Here is a 13,342-nt window from a genome sequence, read left to right as displayed (position 1 = left end):
TAACATGGGAAATTGAGCATCAAGTTGCTCACTTAAGGAAAACTCAGGAGCCACTGGACATCCTTGAGTGTTTGGGGCTTTTAAATTTAGAACTACTAGTCTCTAATCTGGGGATGGCATCCTTCAGGGGCTTCAAGCAGTTCTGATGGCTCTGCTAGAGAAGAAATGTAGCTTGTGGGTCCCTCAGGTGATGATGATGTCATGGATTCCTAGTAAGGAGACACTAAGGACCATGATATACAATGCATGTTTGACAGTCCACATAACAGCCTGTTCTAGGTAGCATAAATTTTAAGTTAAATCATGTATAAGCTGGAATGACTTCCCCATACCTCAATATGTGAAAATTTCTCTCATCAAACTTATAGTCAGCCCTTTATATCCAACAGCCCTTCCATATCCATGGTTCCACATCAGCAGATTCAACCAACCACAGATCACCTAGTACTGTAGCATTTACTATTGAAAAAAATCCATGTATAAGTGGACCCATGCAGTTCATGCCTGTGTTGTTCAAGGGTCAACTGTACTTTCAACTAAGTATTGGATTTTGAGTACGGTCATTCTACCTGTACACTCAGTATTATTGGGGTATTGGTTCCAGGACCCCCACAGATACCAAAAATCCATGGATGCTCAAGTTCCTTATATAAGATGATGTAGTACAGTCAGCCCTCATTATCAGGGTTCTGTGTCAGCAAATTCAGCCACACTTGGATGAAGAACCCATGGACACAGAGGGTTAACTGTACTGTATGGACGTCAGTAAAGGTGGAGTTGGGGGAAAGCGAGAGCTAAGCATAAGGAAAAACTCTGCTTATCCTAAAAACTTAAGAAGACTGAGTTTGCCTATGACATTGATGAGGCAGATGTCTTGAGAATATATTTGCATGGAAACTTAACAGCCTCCTGGGAATGAACTCTTCCTTGCTCCATCAGGCAAGCTTTATTGTCAGAAAAGGAGTGAAAACAGCTTGGTGCTCCTCTTAGATGGGCTGCTTGGCCAGAAAAAATAGAAGTGTGGAGTAGAACGCCTTGACAAAAACAAAAACAAAGTGCTTCCACAAAAGATTTGCCAACATTTCTGGGAGATGATATACTGACCACTATGCAGAACTGCCTCATGCTTCCATAGTCTGCCATAGGGAAGAAGGGCCTCTCTGGCCAGTTGGAGCATCTAAAGTACCTTGGACTCTGGCAGCCATCCGTGTGAAATGGCACTGCCTTCCCTGCCGGTGGGGAGGGGCACTGAGGGGGTTTTACATACATAAGCCACCTGGGCTACCACAGATGTCAGGACCACAGCAGGAAAGGAGGAACTGGCAGAGGCAACATGAGAACTTGAGAACTGAGATGTCTGTTTATGAGCACCTAGGAGAAGAAAGGGTGGAAATTCCATCATGAGAGGAAGCCAAAGTGGAGAAGTAATATACTGACATTATGACTTTTTCTTAATCCACAGGTTGGTGTGGCCTATGAAACAGGAATTTTATTCTTCAGGCTTCTTTGGGTAATTAGTAATCTTAGTATAGCATCTATATGTATGTAGCATGGATTAAGTACTACCCAAAGATTAGCACTAGCTTCCTTGTGGTTAGTGGCAGGACCATGTGAGAATACTGTACACTGTCAGAGATTATTTATATAGCTCCAAGCCTGGGCACTGGGTGAGCGACGTTGTTGCAGGTAGTAGGAAAGGCTGTTCAGTCTCTGGGAGAAAAGTGATGGTCTTCTCTGAGAGATCAGAGAGGTCTCTACCAGCCTTAGGGGAAGTGCCTTTTGGCTCTGGTTGGAATGTTCCACTCAGGTATTATAAAAGGGGGTAGGAATGGGAAGAAGAGGGAGAGGGGTGTTATTGGATGCCTGTAGGCCCACAGAAAATAACATCTACTGTCTCAGGCAGAGAACGCTTATAGTTGGGGATGGGGGATGCTGGTGATGTATAAATAGGTGCTTAAAACCACGGGAAGTTACATGACCATAAGAATTATATTTCTTGAGATATATCAGCATGCAGGAAAGTTCTGCTGTGTGTTGTCAGGATGAAAACTTATAAACAGTAATAGACACAGGAGGTGAGATAGGGACTCACTGTAAACAAATGGTTGCCATAGTGAAATATTTAATGGTGGCTTAGATTTCAGGGGAAAAAGAGTACGGCAACTTCGCTTCCCATAATTAATCACACTAGCAGCAGAGGAGGCCAGTTTTAGCACTAAGATGGACAAAATCCCAGGGGTGCAGAGTGCGGGGAGTAGAAATCACTGAAACAGCTACCAAATTACCCAGCACTTCAAGACACTATCCTAGAAGTAACTTAGAGGACCATTCAAACTGCCAGCTGATCTTCAAGCCCTTCCCCGTGTTGTGTGTAATAAATGTTGGAATTGTGAATGGAACTATTAACCATTTTGTAACTGTTGCATTCATACCATTTGTCCTTGTGACATGTGACAACAGAAAAAGCCAAATCTTAGAAGTCCAGTTCTACCTGGAGAACCATGTTAAGTTTAGCTTTTCTGGCCCTTTTAAAATAAGACTTAGTTAGTGATATTTTGATTTCTTGGTTCTTAACCTTTTTGTGTAGTAGGATGATGCTACTCAAAGTTTGGACACAAGCTCCCTGCATCTCAATCATGTTAGGAGAATGTTGGAAATATATATATTCATTCTTTTTTTAAAATGGTTTTTTAAAAATTTATATTATTTATTTATTTTTGGCTGCGTTGGGTCTTTGTTGCTGCGTGCGGGCTTTCTTTAGTTGTGGCGAGCAGGGGCTACTCTTTGTTGTGGTGCACAGGCTTCTCATTGCGGTGGCTTTTCGTGTTGCGGAGCATGGGCTCTAGGCACGCGGGCTTCAGTAGTTGTGGCGCACGGGCTTTGTTGCTCTGCAGCATGTGGGAACTTTCCGGACCAGGGCTTGAACCCTGCATTGGCAGGTGGATTCTTAACCACTGCGCCACCAGGGAAGCCCTATATATCTATTCTTGAGACTGATCTCTTTGTATTCCAATTCAGTAAGTTCAGGGTGGGGCTCAGGAATCTAAATTTTAACTTATATACTTCCCTTCTCAAAGTGATGCTGGGACTATGCTTTGAGAAACGTAATTTAGGGTCTTTTTGACTGATGATTTCTGAGGCAAGGTAGTGAGATGAAGACAACCATCAGAAAAGGAAAATTTGGAGCAGAAGATGTCACCAGGAAATAATCTGCCTTTGAAATTGATTTATAGGCAGAAATCTGTTGTTAATGTTCCATAACCCACAGTAAAGACAAGGGGATAAGTGGGAATTCACCCCTCCATCTATTTGCACCCTGAAGATCTATAGGTGAAATTTGACCTTGTGAACGAAAAGGATGTAGCTGATTATGTGGCCTGGAAAATCAGCTCAGGATTAGACATTGGTTCACTATGAGTTCCAAGCTCTGTGAAGGGGAGTTTTCCAGAATGCCAAGAAGCTTTGATAAAGGCCAGCATGAGTAATGATTATGATGAAAATGATAATGGCTAATGTTCTTAAGCACTTATTTCTCAAGCACAGACCCAAACAGTCTTATGTAATTCTTATAATAATCACATGATATCGGATGAGGAAAATTAGATTTAGTAACTTGACCAAGTTTATTTAACTACTACATGAACTAATTGGGCTTTTAATCTCAGTCTGTCTGACTTCAAAGTTTGTGGGCTACATCATTAGTTTTTCTGCCTCCCTAAATGGTACTGTGAGGGAATGAAGAAGGCTCTTCTAAAAGGAATTAACTTTTCACAGGACAGGTTGACAAAACAGACTGAATCAAGATTGATTATACTACTTCTGTCATCAGAACTTCAGGAAAGTCTTTACACAGATAGCTCTCAGCCATTTACTATGTGGGACTCAGCATCTCTCAGAATCATGCCTAGGAAAAGGCTCAGTTTTTTCTAATAAAAAGATTGTCTATTCTTAGGGATAGAGACCTTTTAAGGATATTACTTGAAGAAGTCCCAGTTGAACCTAAACTGAGGGCACTTTAGGACTCCTGTTGCAGAGGTCTATCAAAGGAAGATTTTTATGAGAAGGAAAGCCTCCTGGGAAATAACTATTACAAGAGAAAAGGCAATCTGGCATATATTTGTGCCCAGTAATATCATCAGTACTGGAGAGAAAGAGTCATTATTAATATAGAATGGTGTCTGTCACTCAGCTTATCCTTCAGCCCCAAAAGACACAGGTTGAGTGCTAGGAGAAAACAGGTAAGATTTGAAAGAAATTTTTCATCAAAGTCTGAAATCACTGGGACTTTGTTACCCACGTAACATAGCATGACACACAGGCTCACTGGGGCTTCTTCCCTACCTATACAGACAACATATAGCATGGCATTGCTACCACCTTGAAGACATTCAGGACACAGGTGGCCTCCATGGTGTCAGCAGCATTGAGCACCATATCATGTTGGCACAGCAGAGAGGTTTTAGACCAGCAGCACATCTGCATAGTGCATATTCAGTTATCGTTACTAGAATTTATCACAGACCTGGAAGAAAAGGGCCTTCATGGGATGTTATAAGCCTGAACCTGGGTAGCAGACTTCACATTGAGAGCCATGAATGGAACGAAAGACAAAAAAAGGCAATGATTTCATGGTATCTAAAAGAACTCTGTGCTTGAATCCATGTGAGATACTTTCAGAAATAATTAGGAGAGATTTTAAGGGACTCTAGGGTTTCCAAATAGTGGACAGAGGCAGCCCTAAGAGGCTGATTATAATTATTGCTGTGCTATTCAGCCTCCCAGATGCCTCCTAATACTCCTTGGCTCCTGATATTCATGTCCTTGTGTTGAACCAAATATACAGTAAATCAGTGCTGACCCATGTCACCAGTAGAATAGTGTGGAAGTGATGGTATGTAACTTCTAAGCTAGGTTACGAAAGGTACTGCCTTTTATATCTCGGATTGTTTACTCTGGGAGAAGTCAACCTCATGTTTTAAGAACACTCAAGTAGCCCTGTGGAGAGTGGATGGTGAGGGTAACTGAGGCCTCCCATCAAAAGCCATCATTTGCCAGCCACGTTTGCAGATTTTTCAGTCTCAGGCAAACCTTCAGATGACTGACTACAGCCTGGCCAAGGTCAGACTGCAACCTCATGAGAGACTGAACTCACACAACCCTCTTCCAAACTCTTAACCCACAGAAACAGAGAGAAATAGTAATGATTACTATAGTTTAAGTCACTAAGTTATAGAGTAGTATACCATGCAAAAAAGAGAGCTAATGCAAATATGATCTCCGTTTTTACTCCTAGGCTAGAAAGTCATGAACGGAGAGTTAGGTAAGACTTGAATTGCTCCATAAGTAAATGCTAGCATTTGATAGGTGCTGAGGCATGGGAAACCTTTATCAAAGAAGGGATGAACATTAACAAAGGCAGAGAGACAGACTCATCTGTGTTCAACGGGACAGATTTGTCCACAGTGTTGAGTATTCAGCAGAGAACTGAGGAATTAGGTAGGATAGATTGGCTAGGTCCAGGTTAGGGAGGTCTTCATGGGCAATTTTAGGATCTTACATATAAACCTTAGGACACTGGAAATATGAGGAAGAAGAGTAATGGGATAAATAATTGACCTCCCAGACTATTATTTTATGAGTGATTGGAAGTTGAATGAAATAAAGGCAAGAAGACATTGGAATGAATAAATTGTTTGAATAACAATAATTGTACATAGTAAATCTGAATGAACTAATAAACAGAGATATTTAGAGAAACTGGACTTATCTTTTCAAATATGATGTATTTTATAAGAAGACTATGCAATATTAAAAATTACTTGCAAATCTTTGATTAGAAGAACTTCATTCATTAGCAAAATGTTCATTGAGTATTTGCTATAGAAGCTAGGCACATATAAATTGATTTTTAATTCAACATATATTACCACAGTAAATTTTTTTCTATACAGTGTTAGTAAAATGAGGTCAATTTTTAAATTAAAGTTTAAATTATTTGTCTCATGAATTTATAAGTAAAATTTTTAAGAAATAAAGAAAAGTATTCCTCATTTATAATTTCTATCTTTCAGTGATTTTGTTGTTTGTTAGTTTCTGCTTTGAAACTGCAAGTAGATATTGTCTATGGAGAAATTTCACTCTTCCCCATAAGAATAGGTGCTATCTTCCTGAAAAAGAATTCAGAGTAATGATTGTAAAGATGACCCAAAATTTTGGTAAAAGAATGGAGGCACAGGTCAAGAAGATATAAGAAATATTTAACATGGAGCTAGAAGATTTAAAGAACAAACAAACAGAGATGAACAATATAATAACTGAAATAAAAATACACTAGAAGGAATCAATAGTAGAATAACTGAGGCGGAAAAACGAATAAGTGAGCTGGAAGACAGAGTGGTGGAAATCACTACCACAGAACAGAATAAAGAAAAAAGAATGAAAAGAAATGAGGACAGTCTCAGAGACCTCTGGGACAACATTAAATGCACCAACATTCACATTATTGAGGTCTAGAAGGAGAAGAGAAAGGGAAAGGGTCTGAGAAAACATTTGAAGATATTACAGCCGAAAACTTCCCTAACATGAGAAAGGAAACACTCACTCAAGTCCAGGAAGCACAGAGAGTCCCATACAGGATGAACCCAAGGAGGAACATGCCAAGACACACATTAACCAAACTGACAAAAATTAAAGGCAAAGAAAAAATATTAAAAGCATAAGGGAAAAGCAACAAACAATATAAAAGGGAATCCCCATAAGGTTATCAGCTGAGTTTTCAGCAGAAACCCTGCAGGCCAGAAGGAAGTGGTATGATATATTTAAAGTGATGAAAGGGAAGAACCTAAACCAAGGATACTCTACCCAGCAAGGCTCTCATTCATATTCAACAGAGAAATCAGAAGCTTTACAGACAAGCAAAAGCTAAGAGAATTCAGCACCACTCACCCAACTTTACAACAAATGCTAAAGGAACTTCTCTAGGTGGGAAAGAGACCAAAAACTTAAGACAACCTTGTACATATATAGAATGCTATATCAAAACCTCATGGTGGGCTTCCCTGGTGGTGCAGTGGTTGAGTCCGCCTGCCGATGCAGGGGACACGGGTTCGTGCCCTGGTCCGGGAAGATCCCACATGCTGCGGAGCGGCTGGGTCTGTGAGCCATGGCCACTGAGCCTGCGTGTCCGGAGCCTGTACTCCACAACGGGAGAGGCCACAACAGTGAGAGGCCCACGTATGCCAAAACAAACAAACAAACAAACCTCATGGCAACAACAAACCCCAAAACTACAATAGATACACATACAAAAAAGAAAAAGCAACCCAAACACAACTCTAAAGATGTTCATCAAACCACAGGAGAAGAGAACAAAAGATGAAGGGAAGAAAAAAAAAACTACAAAAACAAACCCCAAATAATTTTTTTTTTACTGGCACTAGGAACACACATATCGATAATTACCTTAAATGTAAATGGATGAAGTGATGCAACCAAAAAACAAACAGACTGGCTGAATGGATACAAAAACAAGACCCATATATATGCTATCTACAGGAGACCCACTTCAGACCTAAGGACACATGCAGACTGAAAGTGAGGGGATGAAAAGGATATTCCATGCAAATGGAAATAAAAGGAAAGCCGGAGGAGCAATACTCAAATCAGAAAAAAGACTGTTACAAGAGACAGGAAGGACACTACATAATGATCAAGGGACCAATCCAAGAAGATATAACAATTGTAAATATATATGCACCCAAATAGGAGCCCCTCAATATATAAGGCAAATGCTAACAGCCTTATATAAGATGAAATCGACAGTAACACAATAATAGTGGGGCAAGACAGTATGGTACTGGGACAAAAACAGAAATATAGATCAATGGAACAGGATAGAAAGCCTAGAGATAAACCCACACACATATGGTCACCTTATCTTTGATAAAGGAGGCAAGAATATACAGTGGAGAAAGGACAGCCTCTTCAATAAGTGGTGCTGGGAAAACTGGACAGCTACCTGTAGAAGTATTAAATTAGAACACTCCCTAACACCATACACAAAAATAAACTCAAAATGGGCTAAAGACCTAAATGTAAGGCCAGACACTATCAAACTCTTAGAGGAAAACATAGGCAGAACACTCTATGACATAAATCACAGCAAGATCCTTTTTGACCCACCCTCTAGAGAAATGGAAATAAAAACAAAAATAAACAAATGGGACCTAATGATTTTCACAGCAAAGGATACCATAAACAAGACCAAAAGACAACCCTCAGAATGGGAGAAAATATTTGCAAATGAAGCAACTGACAAAGGATTAATCTCCATAATTTATAAGTAACTCATGCAGCTCAATAACAGAAAAACAAACAACCCAATCGAAAAATACACAGAAGACCTAAATAGACATTTCTCCAAAGAAGATATACAGATTGCCAACAAACACATGAAAGAATGTTCAACATCATTAATCATTAGAGAAATGCAAATCAAAACTACAATGAGATATCATCTCACACCTGTCAGAATGGCCATCATTAAAAATCTAGAAACAATAAATGCTGGAGAGGGTGTGGAGAAAAGGGAACACTCTTGCACTGCTGGTGGGAATGCAAACTGATACAGCCACTATGGAGAACAGTATGAAGGTTCCTTAAAAAACTACAAATAGAACTACCATATGACCCAGCAATCCCACTACTGGGCATATACCCTGAGAAAACCATAATTCAAAAAGAGTCATGTACCAAAATGTTCATTGCAGCTCTATTTACAATAGCCAGGACATGGAAGCAACCTATGTGTCCATCGACAGATGAATGGATAAAGAAGATGTGGCACATATATACAAAGGAATATTACTCAGCCATAAAAAGAAATGAAACTGAGTTATTTGTAGTGAGGTGGATGGACCTGGAGTCTGTCATACAGAGTGAAGTAAGTCAGAAGGAGAAAAACAAATACCTTATGCCAACACATATATATGGAATCTAAGAAAAAAAAAATGTCATGAAGAGCCTAGGGGAGGACAGGAATAAAACACAGACCTACTAGAGCATGGCCTTGAGGATATGGGGAGGGGGAAGGGTAAGCTGTGACAAAGTGAGAGAGTAGCATGGACATATATACACTACCAAACGTAGGGTGGATAGCTAGTGGGAAGCAGCCACATGGCACAGGGAGATCAGCTAGGTGGTTTGTGACCACCTAGAGGGGTGGGATAGGGAGGGCAGGAGGGAGGGAGACACAGGAGGGAAGAGATATGGGAACATATGTATGTGTATAACTGATTCACTTTGTTGTAAAGCAGAAACTAACACACCATTGTAAAGCAATTATACTCTAACAAAGATGTTAAAAATAATAATAATAATAGTGGGGGACTTTAACACCCTGCTTACACCAATGGACAGATCATCCAGACAGAAAATTAATAAGGAAACACAAGCCTTAAATGACACATTAGACCAGACAGACTTAATCGATATTTATAGGACATTTCATCAGAAAGCAGCAGAGTACACTTTCTTCTCAAGTGCACATAGAACATTCTCCAGGATAGATCACATCTTGGGCCACAAATCAAGCCTCAGTAAATTTAAGAAAACTGAACTCATGTCAAGCATCTTTTCCAACCACAAAGATATTAGATTAGAAATCAATTACAGGAAAAAATAACTGTAAATAACACACATGGAGGATAAACAATATGCTACTAAACAACGAATGGATCACTAAAGAAAACAAAGAGGAAATAAAGGAATTCCTAGAAACAAATGACAATGAAAATATGATGATGCAAAACCTATGGGACACAGCAAAAGCAGTTCTAAGAGGGAAGTTTATAGCAATCCAATCTTACCTCAGGAAACAAGAAAAATCTCAAATAAACAACCTAACCTTACACTTAAAGCAACTAGAGAAAGAAGAACAAACAAAACCCAAAGGTAGTAGAAGGAAAGTAATCATAAAGATCAGAGCAGAAAAAAATGAAACAGAGACGAAGAAAACAATAGCAAAGATCAATGAAACTAAAAGCTGTTTCTTTGAGAAGATAAACAAAGTTGATAAATCTTTATCGAGACTCATCACGAAAAAAAGGGAGAGGACTCAAATCAATAAAATTAGAAATGAAAAAGGAGAAGTTACAACGGACACCATAAAAATACAAAGCATCATAACAGATGGCTACAAGCAACTATATGCCAATAAAATGGACAACCTGGAAAATTCTTAGAAAGGTAAATTCTTAGAATTAAAACCTTCCAAGACTAAACCAGGAAGAAACAGAAAATATGAACAGACCAATCACAAGTACTAAAATTGAAACTGTGATTTTAAAACTCCCAACAAACAAAAGTCCAGGGTCAGATGGCTTCACAGGCAAATTCTATCAAACACTCAGAGAAAAGTTAACACCTATCTTTCTGAAACTCTTCCAAAAAATTGCAGAGGAAGGAACACTCCCAAGCTCATTCTATGAGGCCACCATCACCCTGCCACCAAAACCAGAAAAATATATTGTAAAAGAAGAAAATTACAGGCCAATATCACTGATGAACAAAGACACAAAAATCCTCAACAAAATACTAGCACACAGAATCCAACAACACATTAAAATGTTCATACACCATGATCAACTGGGATTTATTCCAGGAATGGAAGAATTCTTCAACATATGTAAATCAATCAATGTGATACAGCACATTAACAAACTGAAGAAAAAAAACTATATGATCATCTTGATAGATGTAGAAAAAGCTTATAACAAAATTCAACACCGATTTATGATAAAAACTCTCCAGAAAGTGGGCATAGAGGGAACATACCTCAACATAATAAACTCTCCAGAAAGTGGGCATAAAGGGAACATACCTCAAAATTCAACATCCATTTATGATAAAAATTCTCCAGAAAGTGGGCATAGAGGGAACATAACTCAACATATATGACAAATCCACAGCTAACAACTCAGTTGTTAGCATTCAACTCAGTTGAAAGCATTTCCTGTAAGATCATAGGAAATGATCATTTCCTATAAGATCAGGAACATGACAGGGATGTCCACTCTCGCCAATTTTATTCAACATAGTTTTGTAAGTCCTAGCTATGGAAGTCAGAGAAGAAAAAGAAATAAAAGGAATCCAAATTGGAAAAGAAGAAGTAACACTGTCACTGCAAATGACATGGTACTATACATAAAAAAATCCCAAAGATGCTACCAGAAAACTACTAGAGCTCATCAATGAATTTAGTAAAGTTGCAGAATGCAAAATTAATACAGAGAAATCTCTTGCATTCCTATACACTATGAACAAAAGATCAGAAAAAGAAATTAAGGAAACAATCCCATTTACAATTGCATCAAAAAGAATCAATTATCTAGGAATAAACCTACCTAAGGAGGCAAAAGATATGTGCTCAGAAAACTTTAAGATATTGATGAAAGAAAAGAAAATATGACACAAACAGATGGAGAGATATACAATGTTCTCGGATTAGAAGAATCAATATTGTGAAAATGACTATACTACCCAAAGTAATCTACAGATTCAATGCAAATAGCATTTTTCACAGAATTAGAACAAAAATTTTTACAATTTACATGGAAACATAAGAGACACTGAATAGCCAAAGCAATCTTGAGAAAGAAAAATGGAGCTGGAGGAATCAGGCTCCCTGATTTCAGACTATACTACAAAGCTACAGCAATTAAAACAGTATGGTACTGGCACAAAAACAGATATACAGATCCATGGAACAGGATAGAAAGTCCAGAGATAAACCCATGCACCCATGGTCACCTGATCTATGACAAAGGAGGCAAGAATATACAATGGAGAAAAAGTCTCTCAATAAGTGGTGCTGGGAAAACTGGAAAGCTACATGTAAAAGAATTAAGTTAGAACATTCTCTAACACCATATACAAAAATAAACTCAAAATGGATTACAGACTTAAATGTAAGACCGGATACTATAAAACTCTTAGAGAAAAACATAGGCAGAACACTCTCTGACATAAATCACAGCAAGACCTTTTTTGATCCACCTCCTAAAGTAATGAAAATAAAAACAAAAATAAACAAATGGGACCTAATTAAACTTAAAAGCTTTTGCACAGAAAAGGAAGCCATAAACAAAACAAAAAGGCACTCTACAGAATGGAAGAAAATATTTGCAAACGAAGTGGCTGACAAGAGATTAATCTTCAAAATATACAAACAGCTCATGCAGCTTAATATCAAAAAGAACAAACAAACCAATCAAAAAATGGGTGGAAGATCTAAATAGACATTTCTCCAAAGAACACATACAGATGGACAAAAAGCACATGAAAAGATGTTCAATATCAGTAATTTTTAGAAAAATGCAAATCAAAACTACAATGAGGTATCACCTCACACTGGTCAGAATGGCTATCATCAAAAAAATCTACAAACAATAAATATTGGAGAGGGTGTGGAGAAAAGGGAACTCTCCTACACTGTTGGTCAGAATGTAAATTGGTGCAGCCACTATGGTGAATGGTAGTTATTTTTACTTAAAAAACTAAAAATAGAGGTACCATATGATCCAGCAATCCCACTCCTAGGCATATATCTAGGGAAAACCATAATTCAAAAATGCACATGTACCCCTGTGTTGATTGCAGCACTATTTACAATAGCCAGGACATGGAAGCAACTTAAATGTCCATTGACAGAGGAATGGATAAAGCAGATATGGTACATATAAACAATGGAATATTATTCAGCCATTAAAAAGAATGAAATAATGCCATTTGCAGCAACATGGATGGACCTAGAGATTGTCATACTGAGTGAAGTAAGTCAGACAGAGAAAGACAAATATCGTATGATATTTCTTATATGTGGAGTCTAAAAAAGTGGTACAAATGAACCTATTTACAAGACAGAAATAGAGTCACAGATGTAGAAAACAAACTTATGGCTACCTAGGGGGAAGGGGGGAAGGACAATTAGGGAGACTGGGATTGATATATAATCACTACAATATACAAAATAGATAGCTAATAAGGACCTACTGCATAGCACAGGGAACTCTGCTCAATACTCTGTAATGACCCATATGGGAAAAGAATCTAAAAATGAGTGGATATATGTATATGTATAACTGATTCACTTTGTTGTACACCAGAAACTAACACATTTTAAATCATCTATACTCCAATAAGAATTAATTTTTAAAAAAAGACTCAGATATACAGAACAAACTAGTGGTTGCCAGAAGGGAGAGGGTTTGGGGGAGGGGCAAAATAAGTGAAGGTGATTAAGAGGTACCAACTACCAGTTATAAAATAATTCACAGGGATGTAA

Source organism: Kogia breviceps, chromosome 4, assembly GCF_026419965.1.
Source record: "Kogia breviceps isolate mKogBre1 chromosome 4, mKogBre1 haplotype 1, whole genome shotgun sequence".
Taxonomy (NCBI): domain Eukaryota; kingdom Metazoa; phylum Chordata; class Mammalia; order Artiodactyla; family Physeteridae; genus Kogia; species Kogia breviceps.
The sequence above is the reverse complement of the archived record's forward strand: the minus strand, read 5'-3'. Positions refer to the sequence as shown.